General features: G+C 45.6%; 1 non-coding gene across 1 annotated transcript; it reads right to left on the bottom strand.

The window, feature by feature from the left end:
• On the bottom strand, window positions 1-163 carry LOC148161960 (U1 spliceosomal RNA). Its single transcript, XR_015767235.1, has one exon. It is a non-coding gene; the product is annotated as a U1 spliceosomal RNA (small nuclear RNA).
• Window positions 164-13494: the final 13331 nt, after the last annotated feature.

Genomic DNA, 13494 nt, shown 5'->3' with positions numbered 1-13494 from the left:
AAAGAGCAAAAGCAGCCCCCCACTGCCACTGCCACAAATAATGCAGAGGAGTTGTCCATACTCGGGGAAATCGCGGGGGTCAGCATGTCCCTGGTATGATGGAAGGGCCTCCCCTGGGAAAACCACCTGCTTGATCCCGGAGTCTCCCCTGCCGGGTAAGTGTGACTCCCTCCGCCTCCGCCCCACACCAGTCTCACCCCCCTTCCACCGGACACACAGGCTCACTCGCCTAGGCGCACCCCAACACCCTCGGCACCCACTCCTGTCGCAAGCATCCTCACCCTCCACACGACGCTTCCGAATAGGATGGACGCAACAGCGCTGCTACCTCCTCAGCCCCACGAATTCTAAGTTGCAGAACCCCACCGCCATGTTGCCTGGTTTGCATCAGACACGCCCCGTCCGTGAAGTCAAGGGCTTCGCCTCAGTCCCCAACCCCACCCCATCTCCCTGCCCCCCAGCTCCCCTCCCAACTTGGATTTCAGTACTGGTGTTCCTCCTTCTCCTCCTCCAGTCCCCCTTCCCCTTCTCCCTTCCCGTGCCCTGGCTTCCTTCCTCACCTGCCCAGTCTCCTCTGTCTCCTGAATTGGTTACCACTCTTTCCTCTCCCTGCAGCTATGGCCCCCCAAACCCTACACAACCCCCCCCACCCAGCCCAGGGAAGGCTGTGCCAGCCAGAGAGAAACATGAGGGAGGACTTTCCAACAGCCCGCGAAGAGCAGATACAACTCTCTCTTGCTCTCTCTAGCTCTCTCTCTCTTTCCCTTCGGACCCTGGTTGGAGGACACCGAGTGCCATGGCTGCACCTGTACAGTTCAAACCAGTCCCCACAGCCTCCCCCAGGCCTGGACACTGCGGGGGGGAGGGGAGGACCAAAAGTCCGCAACCCCTGGGCCCTCGGGCTGACACCAGCCCACAACACTCCACACGCTGAACACATCCCAGGGCCTGCTTCTTCCCCAGGAGGGCTCCTAGGACAGGGACGGCGCGCCCCCTCGTGGCTTCGCGGGGAGACGCCCAAGGATCCCGCTGTTGAGGGCAGGGCCAAAGGGGACCACTGCTTCTGCTCCCTTAAACCAGGCTCAGAGTTCTCAGCAGGGGGTTAGTGGGGTCCCAGGCTCCCCACTCTGCCACCGCCTGCCCTCCCTCCACCGCTGGGCGCTTCCCCCTGGAGGGGATTTCTGCAGTCAGGTCGGCCTTTGGAGGGAAAATAGCCAGGTCTGGAAAACTAAACAGACTACTTTGAAGAGATTTGGGCAATTGTATGGTCATGGATGGAGCGCCCTAGGGTTCTGATTTGCCTTGTCTTGCTTGCGCCTTGAGGTAGTGGTTTACTTTTCCCGGAATGTTTAAATTAGAAAAGATTGGAGGGTGGAGAGGGGGCGTCCAACTTTAGTTGTCACCTGAGATCAATAGTGTGCTGCTGGGTAGAATAATGCCCCCTCCCTAGGAGCTGCCCAGGCTAATGCCAGGAACCTGTGCACATGTTCCATCCTGCAGCAAAAGGGACCCTGCACAGGTGCTTATGTTAAGGACCTTGAGATGGGGAGATGATCCTGGATTATCCAGGCGGCGCCCTGCAATGACAAGGGGGTCTTAAAACACAAAGAGGCAGAGAAGAGTTCAGAAGGAGGCTGTGTGAGGAGGACTCTGCCTGCTGGGGCTGGGGCTGGGGCTGAGCATGGAGGAGGGGCCTCTAGGAGCTGGAACAGGCAAAGAGACACACTGCCTGCTTAACCTAAAAAATAGAAAGCGCCAGGTATTTTACCAGCCAAATTGGGATTCCTGGGGAATAAAAGGGAAAGGTGATGTGGGACAACCAGCTGGTCTGAGGAAAGTCACCTAACCAGAGCTGTGCAGGGTCCCTGGTGTGGCTTGCAGTGAGGTCCTGCTCAGGGCCTCCATGGGAGGAAAGGCCAGCAAGTCAGGGGGCAATCATTTGAAAGCAGTAGAGGGAACAGGACCTGGAGCTCTCCCAGGCAAAATGACCCCTAATCAGGAGCCAGATCCGTCATCGGAAAATAATCCAGAGCTGACACATGTGAGAACCGCCAGAGAAGGATATGAAAGCTTTTAGTATAAGTTTTCCATCAGTTGTAAATGTTAAACTGAGAAATAGAAAATATAAACAACACCCTCTCTATCTTTAAGAGATGAAAACTACAACGTCTGAAAGGAAATATACTACAAGGTATTGACAGAATTTAGAAAATGCAGAAGAAAAATTTTTGATAGAATTGTATTGACTCTGTAGATCTATTTGCATAGTATTGCCATATGAATTATATTAAATCTTCCAGTGCATGCATACAGTTGTTTTTTTCCCCCCATTTGGTCTTTCATCTCTCGCAGAACCATTGCTTCTTATGCTTTTCAGTGAACAAGTCTTGCTCTCCTTGAATGAATTTACACCTGACACTTTTACTGTGTTGTGTGCCATTGTAAATAGAATTGCTTTCTAAATTTCCTTCTCAGATTGTTCATTGCTAGTGCATAGAAACACAACTGATTTTGTATATATGGTACCCTGCAACTTTACGGAATGAGTCTATGGACTCTAATATTTTTGTGTGTGGATGATTTGAGGTTTTTCTATCTTTAGGAGCATGTCCTCTGTAAATAGAGATACAGGTTGACCCTTGACCAATGCGGAGTAAGGATGGTGACTCTCAAGATCAAAAACCTGTGTATAGAGGCGCCGTGAGGGGCGGTAGCAGCGGCGGTGGTGGTGATAGTGGCGGTAGCTGTGAGGGGATTCCGGGAAGATGGTGCTGATTAAGGAATTCCGTGTGGTTTTGCCATGTTCTGTTCAGGAGCAAAGTTCCTGCATTCGTCAGGATGATTGCTCCGGAGGGCTCCTTGCTGTTTCACGAGGAAGCCTGGAACGCATACCCCTACTGTAGAACAAACCATTATGCCTCAGTTGTAACGAGTGTATATATGAAAGATGATTTCTTCATTAAAATTGAAACATGGCACAAACCAGACTTGGGAACATTAGAAAATGTACACGGTTTAGATCCGAACGCATGGAAAACTGTTGAAATTGTCCGCATAGATATTGCAGATCGAAGTCAAGTTGAACCAGCAGACTACAAAGCTGATGAAGACCCAGCATTATTCCAGTCAGTCAAGACCAAGAGAGGGCCTTTGGGACCCAACTGGAAGAAGGAGCTGGCAAACAACTCTGACTGTCCTCAGATGTGTGCCTACAAGCTGGTGACCATCAAATTCAAGTGGTGGGGACTGCAAAGCAAAGTAGAAAACTTCATTCAGAAGCAAGAGAAAAGGATATTTACAAACTTCATCGCCAGCTTTTTTGTTGGATTGACAAGTGGAATGATCTGACAATGGAAGACATTAGGAGAATGGAGGATGAAACTCAGAAAGAACTAGAAACAATGCGTAAGAAGGGTTCCGTCCGAGGCACGTCGGCTGCTGATGTCTAGATGAGTCCCCTGTAGGGTCAGAGACAATATCAAACTGTTTACGTAATCAAGGTCAAGTGAGGGGAACAAGTGCAGCCAGTGATGAGTGAAGAAGGATCTGACCAGTATCTGGCAGTGCTGACGTTTCCCAGATGTGTGCTTGTGATGACATACTCACAGGTTCCCAACCACCTGTGTGTGTGTGTGTGTGTGTGTGTGTGTGTGTGTCTGTGGCTGCATATAAAACACATGTAGAGCTACAGATCAAGATACACACACTTGTGTATATATGTACATACAAACATACTGAAAGGATTAGTACAATTTCTCCAAAGTACTGTACCTATCTTCAAGAATGTTTGGTTGTCTGACTCAGTTGCCTTAGGAGACAATGGCTCCGACTCCAAATCGGAAGTAGGTGTCCACTCCCATCAGTCTGTAAGCCTCCGGTCCTGATTCTGCAACAGAATCTGTAGTCCTTTGTGTCAGCTTCATACCCCCAACAGAGAGTAAATGATCTTTGGTTAAAGTAAAGATTGGTGTGTGTAGCATATTTATGTTAACTCTTTAGGCACTGAACTTAACATCCTGTCAGGTAAAGCTCGCGCAGCTGTGTGACTCACAAGGTCACATTCCCAGTGGCTCAGGTGACATGTCTCAAAGAAACCAAAGCATCCACTCAGTATTAGGTGTCTCTCCTAAAGTTCACTCTTGAAGGGCAAAAATGTGGCTCACAAACAGCTTGAAATGTGTTTGATAAATGTTTGTCTAATAGTTTTTTAAAGTCCAATTACCCAAATGACTTTCAGGACGGTTTGTTGTTTTTGTTTTTCCCAATGCTCTGCCTTTTTGACAGGACCCACGAGTCAATATACACATAGATTTATTCCAATTTGTTTATAATGAACCAGTCATTGTGTACATGACATATAATTCTATACATTCCTTCTTTTACCTGTTTACTTTCAGATGTTGAGATGATGGGAGGTTACTTGCCTCTTCCACTGACATCCTGAATTACAATTCTGCTCTCTGTTTAAAAAAAAAAAAGGCTGCTTTACCTTGTTATTCATCAAAGTCATCATAGGAGGTGTTTAAATCTGCATTTGGGGGCGCATCATTCCTTTTGAAAGATTTTATTTATTTTGGAGATAGTAAGTGTGAGCTGGGAGAACAGAGAGGAGGGAAAGGTAGAAAGAAACTAAGTAGACCCTGTGCTGAGCATGGAGCCGAATATGGGTCTTGACCCCACTACCACGACATCATGACCCGAGCTAAAACCAAGAGTCAGACCCTTAAGTGCCCGAGCCACTCACGCACCCTTGGTGTTTCTAAGAATAGAAAAGTCATTTTTCGCTCAAGCAAATAGAGGGTAATCTGTGAAGAATGATTGCAGATCATGGACCAAATATTTAGTGTCCAATGAATCCAAAATTTTGCTAGACATGTTTTCCCAAGATTGTGTAAAGTTACTATGAGCCAGCTCACTGGCAACTTCCAAAGCCCCAAACCTTTTTCTCCAAGACCTAGGGCATATTGTCACAAACTCAACCCAGCCCCTTCTTGAAACACATTTCAAGTGATCAGTTTTCTTGCATGACCCAACAGGCAGAGCAACTTTCCAGCTTGTTATGGGCATTAAGGGTCTCCCGTTTCTGTTACCAATGGAAGTAAGTGGTTTGCTTCATTATTTGGCATCTAGAGCCATGATTAGGGTCAAGTTTGTCTCCCCAGAAGTCATTAGGTGCTGTTAAATGCAGTAACTTTCCTCCCACTACACTACACTTGACCCCACTCATGTATTATATTCCCTAAAACTTCACTTTCTGAGTAGATCGTTACTCTTTTTATTCAAGGCCCACCCAGGCAGCATTATTAAGATTATTATTAAAATCATGTGGCTTCAGATGCAAGGGTCCCCTACCCTGGCCCTTCCTGACCTTAGGGCACAACTATCTGCAGTAAGAATGGACAACTCCAACCCTTATCCAAACATCACTGATCCCTCTCAGTACACACTTTCTTGGAGGACACCTACAGTGTGGGTAGCTCCAAGTCGGAGCTAGGTGTCTGGGGCAGAGCCTCGTGGTAACATCCTCCTCCTCTTGGAACCGGTGCTTCCCAGCAGCATAAACCACCACAATCCATCCTCTGGGGCTCCTCGGCAGGTGCACAGTTTCACCATGGACGAAGTTACTCTTCCAACCTCTTTGCCTAGCTCAGGCTGCTCCTTGCAGAGTTGGATGCTGCTGTATACATTCCTCAGTTTCCCTGGATTTTTCTGAAATCAACTTGTCCTTATTTTTACCTCCTTTGGCAACCACCTGCTCCACCATTGTCTTGTCCTTCCTAGGGTTATTCTCATCCTCCAAACCTGCTGATTTTCTATCTTCCATCTGCTCCCTCCGTTCTCTGTTTTCAGTGTGGGCTCAGCTCAGGCTCCTGCAGGAGACACACAGGGAAGGGACCAAGTCAGGTTTCAGCTGCAGTCCCCAGGGCTGCTTAACAGGCACCTCAGACCCTCCTACACTCACAGAAACTGAGCAGGAAGGCACTTTGGAGAATTTGAATAACAACCTCACCATACAGGAGAGGAAGCTGAGGCCCAGAGACGTGAAGAGATTTGCCCAAACACCTTCAACACCTAGTGGCAACGGTGCCCCCACACAGGCATTGGCTGCAAGCTTCCCTGTGGAGGCTCCGGAACACACCCTCGAGAACCCCACATTTGAAATTCAGGGAACACTAAAATTAAAAGTTCAGCTTAAAAATAAAAAATTCATTTTCAGGAGACTTTGGATCAAATGTTGGTATTTCCACTGTTAAAAACAAGGCCTTTCTGGGGTGCCTGGGTGACTCAGTCATAAAGCCTCTGCCTTTGGTTCAGGTCAGGATCCGCAGGGTCCTGGGATCGAGTCCTGGATCGGGCTCCTGCTTGGCGGGAAGCCTGCTTCTCCCTCTCCCACTCCCCCTGCTTGTGTTTTCTCTCTCGCTGTGTCTCTCTTGGTCAAATAAATAAATAAAATCTTAAAAAAAAGGCCTTTCTGGGGACCAATCTTTTCTCCCAATTATATAATTCTGTTACTTATATTAGCTTTTCCATCACTGGCTCAGGGATTAGGATCACAGAACACAAAAGTATTAAATAATACTTACCATAGTCACAAATAAAAGGCACTTCAATGATTATCTATAAAATATCTGACTCCTGTGCTAAAGTTCTCTTTCCTGAGAGCTGGCACTGGGTCTGCCTGCTCACCCCATGTCCCCCGTGCGTCCGAGAGACTGCCAGGTGAAACATTCAGTAAATACTTGTGAAGCAGATAGATAAAATTTACCAGCAATAACGAGCTTTTACTGATCTCCAGTCCCAACCATCTTTCCATTCAAACCCAATCCCGGTTCTGGGCTGAAGCAATAGAAGCACAGCCTTCAGAAAAGCAGTCCAAGATGCCAATAGCAGCTTCACCACATGTCCCATATGCTTTTGTGGATCACTTAATTATCTCTTTGAGCATATTTATCTCGTGTATGATAGAGAATGTAGAATATAACTTCGAGAAGGCAGCATGGACCACTGGAATGTTAGACGGGAAATGGGGTATCATGCAGCAGACAGGGGTCCCATCCCTGGGCACCAGCTGCAGAGCTAAAGAACACCTCCATCAGAGTCACTGTGTGCCTCTTAGAATGCCCTGGGGATAAGGCCCACAAATCTGCATTTCTGACAAAAGCTCCAAGGAGATTCTCACGTATGGATAAAGCCTGTTTTAAACAAAGAGCCGAGGATGGAGACTCTGAAAGACCCAGTGCTCACACCCTTCATCCAAAGTGGCTTTCAATGGAGAATGGGGACATTTCTGGGAAGGGCTCCTACTTGATCTGTGTCCTGCTTCCATGATTTGGGTTTTTAGGCCCTCCGTTTGCCTGTAGGTTTCCTCCTCTGCTCTAATTGCTGGGGAATGTCAGCCCTCATGGGGGTCATTTCTTTATGAAGACCTCTGTCATTTATTCTCCTCCTGGAGAAGGGACAGCGGAGATCAGGTCTGGGGTTCCACAGTTCTAGCATTCCTCCTAAGCTACCTGGCTAAGCTGAAAGCATCATGACAGATCGAAATGAGGTCAGAGAAGAGGATCCCAGAGGAGTGAGATGCTGAGGGCAGGCCCTCTTCGGAGAGAGAACCACTACAAGGTCACTATCAGACCTGTTCAGGTGGGGGACGACTTACTGACCAATTCCGTGAGCAGAGAACCCACCCTCGTCATTCCAAACTCCTGAGCCAAAGGACTGCAAGATAACACATGTTGGTTGCTTTAAACCACTGCTTTTCTAATTGTTAATATGCATCAATAGAGAACTAGTTCAGATGCTTATCTCTACTTCCCCGGGTTTTTAATGTTTAGAAACATGTATGCTAATCTCTACCAAGGAAAAAAATTTGAGAATGCACTGGGAGGGCGGGTAGGCGGGTGGGGGCGGAGCCACGGCCAGAAGTAGAATAGTGGAGGCAGTGGAAGCTCTGGCAGCTCAGGACTGAGAGCAAGTCAGAATTACCCTGATGCTTCAGATTCTCTTCAGTTTCTCCTCTCATTCGGTCTGCAGTCTCAGTTCATTTGAGGAGCAACACTGGTGTTACCGCGGGGGCATTTAATAAAGAACTTGGTCCTGTACAGAAACTCATCGTGGACAAGATTAGAGAATACAGAACTAAGCTACGGGCATCTGGAGGACCCATTGATACTGGCCCAGAGCACCAGCAAGACCTAGGGAGGGAGCTTCTGAAGCTTAAATACACATATGGTAAATCAGACATGAATACGTTCCCGGAATTCACATTTGAATATCCTAAATTTGAAGTCATCGAGAAGCCGCAGTCCTGGAAAACCCATGTAAAATTTATTTGGAAATTTCACCTAGATTAGTTGTACAACTGGATCAGAATAAACAGTTCTCAACTGTCAAATGTTCTTTTGAATTCTGATTCCAAATAAATTATTTGGTGATGTTGGATGTAGAAAAAAAAAAACACAAAAACCCAATAACCACAGTAAACATCTGTTCCTCACCTTCACGTAATGTTCGTTAGCCCTTGTCACATGAAGGACACCGTGAAGGGCATTTCCTATCTACAAGAGGTTCTTTCTAACACCCTCTTCCTGAGACCATGAGGTGTGTTCTTTCTGGCCGCAAGGAATAAAAACCCCAACTTGCTTCATGGGAGGTATGTTCCTATTGATTTAGCTTAAGGGAATTACCGTCAGCTAAGGTTATGCTAGGTCTCAGGGTTCAATTTTTCACTCATGTGTGGTGGCGGATTTCCCAAAAATGACGTACTTTTTCAAGGTAAGATTGCCCCCTGTACTTCATCTTTTCTTATCCCTGCTGTCTTCCTAACTATGGGAAATTGTATAAAACAAAATAGTGATATAAAACAATATACACAATATACACAAAACAATAGTGTATAAAACAAAAACAAGATAGACAGGGTTTGGGATTTAATAAGAGCTGTTGGGGCACCTGGGTGCCTCAGTAGGTTAAGCAACTTCCTTCAGCTCAGGTCATGATCCCAGAGTCCTGGAATCCAGCCCCACATTGGGTTCCCTGCTCGGTAGGAAGCCTGCTTCTTCCCCACCCTCTGCTGCTCCCCCTGCTTGTGTTCTCTCTCTGTGTCTCTGTCAAATAAGTAAGTAAAATCTTAAAAAAGATAATGAGAGCTGTTATAATCCTGAACTTCTGGGGAATTGATGACAAGGACCCCAGGGTAGCAGGGAACAATGGCTTTGGGCTTTTGGAGTTGCAAATGGGCATGTGCCAAAGAACAATACATGGTTTTGGGAGATACCTTAGCAACAATTTTGGCCATAATGGCCACAAAATCCATCATCCACCAGTCACTCTGTACACAGGTTATCCAGGTTTAATTTTGGCGAATGGCAACTATTTCAAGAAAGACCAGATAATTGCATAAGAGCACATCCAACAAATATGGGGATGATGTAAAAGGTTGCATTGCCAAATCAGGCGCCACTAATCATAAGTCTTACCCAGGATCAAGTTTTACTCACATTTTCAAAGGGAAATTGTGAGGTACCTGCAAAGCAACTGAGACCACTAACACTAACTGCAAGAACCGATTTCCCACATGAGGACACGCTCTGACCCAGGCAAAACATACATGGTCTCTAAATGTTGTGTGAGGTTACCACACAAAGTGGAACTCTTTGGGTTGATTTCCCATGGCTATGCTTACATAGCTGAGGTGACATTTTCTAGCGAATAAGGCCATATTAATCCACAGATTCTTAGTTTGTTTCCCTAAATAGTTCTATACACGCCAAATCACCCTCCTGAAAGCATGCCAGGGACGGGCCTTCCCAACATTCACCACCATTTGGGTGTTCACCAACAGATTCGTCACGAGATGTTTACAAGGAAAATTGACCACGACACTTTCTTCCCTCCCTCCTTCCCCCTTTCTTTTTTGTCTGTCTTTCTTTCTCTCTTTTTCTTTCTTTCTTTCTCTCTTTCTTTCTTTCTTTCTTTCTTTCTTTCTTTCTTTCTTTCTTTCTTTCTTTCTTTCTTTCTTCTTTCTTTCTTTCCGTCCTCTCTTCCTTCCTTCCTTCCTTCCTTTTTCCTTCCTTCCTTCCTTCCTTCCTTCCTTCCTTCCTTCCTTCCTTCCTTCCTTCCTTCCTTCCTTCTTTCTTTCTCTTTCTTTCTTTCTTCCTTCCTTCCGTTCTTTTCCTTCTTTCCTTTTTTTTCCTTCCTTTCTTCTTTCTTTCTTTCTTATTTCCAGGCCAGATCCACTGAAGGGAAATGCCCAAATGAAAGAACACAGTTTCCCTTCTTTTCCACACATTGTTTAGGTGGAGCTTGTAAATCAGCAAGAATCCAATAATTTCCCTAGGAAAATATATGCAGGGAAGGACAAGTTCCTCCATTACCCTTCAAGGTCTTCCAGCTTAACTAAGAATTAAGTTTACCTGAGATATTGAATATGCATGAAGAACTGATATTGAAATTCAGACCTTTAAAGAAATAGAAACTATTAAGGCAGACATTTCTTATACATTTTAGACAAGGAGACAATACATTTCCAAGGGACGTTTGGGAGCTCTAATTTGGAGTGAGTTCTATGCAGAATTCAGTCCCTCTGCTTTAAAGGCCTTGGTGAGAAGGATGTCTTTTTACTTTTTAGTACAGGGGATGACTTTTTCATAGGGGAGATGGGTTTCCTGCTTTCAGGGAGAAAGAGGAGGGTTTGAGTGTCCTTGCAGCAGTTGCTATTCAAATAGCTACAATTCAAAATAAACAATATGCCATTGTGGTACATATTGGGCAATCTGACCTTGGCCCCTATGGGTACCATGGTTTCTCTTAGCCTTGCTCATTACTCAGTACCTCTTTCAGAGAGAAAGCTAAACATATTATTCTTAGAAATACCAAGGGGCATCCAGGTGGCTACGTCGGATAAGCATCTGACTCTTGATTTTGGCTCAGGTCATGATCTCAGGGTCGTGGGAACCCCACGTTTGGGCTCTATGCTCAATGCAGAATCTCCTTGGGATTCTTTCTCCCTCTCCCTCTGCCCGTAATCCCTGCTCTAAATAAATAAATAAATAAATAAATAAATAAATAAATAAATAAAATCTTTAAAGAAAAAAAATAAAAAATAAATACCATGATCTTACCTGAAACTAATGTAACGCTGTATGTTAAGTATTCCAGAAATTTTTTAAAATTATTTTAAGGGTCACCTGGGTGGCTCAATTGGTTAAGTGTCAGTCTTTGGCTCAGGTCAGGATCCCAGGGTCCTGGGATAAGCCCCATGTCCAGCTCCCTGCTCAGGGGTGAGTCGGCTTCTCTCTCACTCTCCCCCTCCCTCCACCACTCTGCTCTCCCAATCGCTCTCTCTCAAAGAAGTAAAGAAAATAGTTTTTAAAAAGCAATATAATGGTCCTCTCTGGAATCAATGCACTGATAATTATGCTTTCTTTTTGCTGACTCCCAGTCCCCCCATTTCTCTTTATTACCTGTCTGACCTACGTCCTTCCCCCAGTGATAGAGCCCTCTCAGGTGCACTGCTTAACCTGGAGGTGGGGCCAAAGAGAAGTGCACACATGGCTAGAATGGGCTGCCTTCAGAGTCAGTCATAACGAAACTACAGGCAGTTAGAAACGAGCCTAAAGTACCATTAGGAATAAGCACTGTGATATTTAGTGGTATGGATTTTAGGTTTGCTATTGATATCAACTTCCTTGTACAAATATGGTTAGAATCAAACATGACAGCAGGGCATCAGACAAAATGAAAGAAAACTGTGTCAAGTGTGAAGGTACTAAGTTACCAAAGTTACTCTCAGTTGTAAATTGCTTTGTCCCTCAGCCCCTCATTTCCACCTGCAGAACCTAGAAGACGTTCAACAGAGTCTCCACTTGCCATCAGATTCAATCTGGGGACACAATAATTTAAACTGTTAACCCAAACTTTCCATTTTTTCCTAATGTGTGTTGAATACCAGGTATTTCGATTGCCCATTCTCATTTTCAGTGAGACCGCAGTGAGGACAGAGACTAATGTGGTGCATCCAGGTACTATTCTGTGTTTTGGTCTACTCTGTACTCCGTGTGTCAACTTTTGTCTGCCAGTGGACCTCTGACCATACACGGGAAACCCAACAAATACTAAAAGTGTAGAATCTCTGGGTTGATCTGAGGAAATATCAAGCAACTTTTAGGATTCTCTAAGGCGCAGAATGGCTCTTGACCTGCAAGGACTAAGGGAGCTGCCCCATCCTTTCCTTAGGGGGAGTAATTCCAGATTCCTGACGCATGCACCTGTGTATTTTTTATTTATTATTATTATTTTTTTAATTTCAGCTAGGCTCCATGACCAACGTGGAGCTCTAACGCAGGACCTTGAGATAAAGAGTTGCACGCTCTACCAACTGAGGCAGCATGGGTCCCCCGAGCACCTTTCATGCAGGCACACACCATGATTTTCATGTTGGAAAAATAGTGCAAACTCTGGGAAATGTCTTCAATCTGCTCCACTCCTTCTGGGTATGTTTCCTGAGTTCCAATTGTGTGGGAGTCCTCTTTCCCACCCACCCACAGAAGACCCTCTCGGATCCCAACCCAGATCCCCTGGGATCCCTGGGGTCCTTTCTGTGTTAGCCTCTCCTGCTCTCAGTGTGTTTGTGCTTCTAAAGACACCTGTGAGCAGGACTGCCCTGGGACTCCAGGAGCTACTTTTAACCCAGTCCCAGAGAACGGGGAGTACATGCCATATATGACCCCAGCCCCATGTATCTCCCCTCCCCAAAGGCACTCAGCCTTTCACTAACAGGTGCAGCAGGGTGAAATCTCCATTCCTGGCCCAGGGGAGACTAACTCTGAAACAAAGTTGTCCCCCAGGCTCTCCTTTACCTGTCAGGACAAAGCTCCCCCACTGCTGTTGCAGGAAATCACACCTTACACAGCAATGAACTCAAAATGGTCACAGATCTAAGTATAAGAGCCAAAACTATTGTGTAAGAGGACTACATGGGAGAAAATGGTCAGGAATTCACAGTAAGCAAAGAGTTCTAAGTCACTGCGGCAAGAGCACGATACGTAAGAGAAAATTGAAGATGAAGAAGTTTTTTGCATCAAACTTTGCCACTGAGAAAAGAAACAGAGAAGCCACTGATTAGGAGGAAATATTTGTGGATTAAATACCCAGTGAGGACTCACATTCACGAGGGACAAGAGGACTTTGAACTCACTCAATGGGCCGAAGCAACACACTCGTTTAAGCCAGTATAAGAGTTGAATACACATGTACCAAAGGAGACACATAAAAAGGTAATCAAGGTTATTATTAATATGTTATTAGTGCTCAAGGAAATGCAAGGACAACCACGTACCATTTTACATCAACTAGTGTGCTTATGTTCCAAAGACGATACCAAGTGTTGCTGAGGATGTGGAGAAACTGGACCCTCTTATATTGCTGGTGGCAACGTAAAATATAAGAGCCACTGCGGAAGCCACTTTGAGAGTTCTTAAGAGATCAGCACAAGCT

This window comes from Eumetopias jubatus, unplaced genomic scaffold, assembly GCF_037043125.1.
Source record: "Eumetopias jubatus isolate StellerSeaLion01/CBP00866 unplaced genomic scaffold, mEumJub1_p1.0 scaffold_32, whole genome shotgun sequence".
Classification (NCBI taxonomy): domain Eukaryota; kingdom Metazoa; phylum Chordata; class Mammalia; order Carnivora; family Otariidae; genus Eumetopias; species Eumetopias jubatus.
The sequence above is the reverse complement of the archived record's forward strand: the minus strand, read 5'-3'. Positions and strand labels throughout refer to the sequence as shown.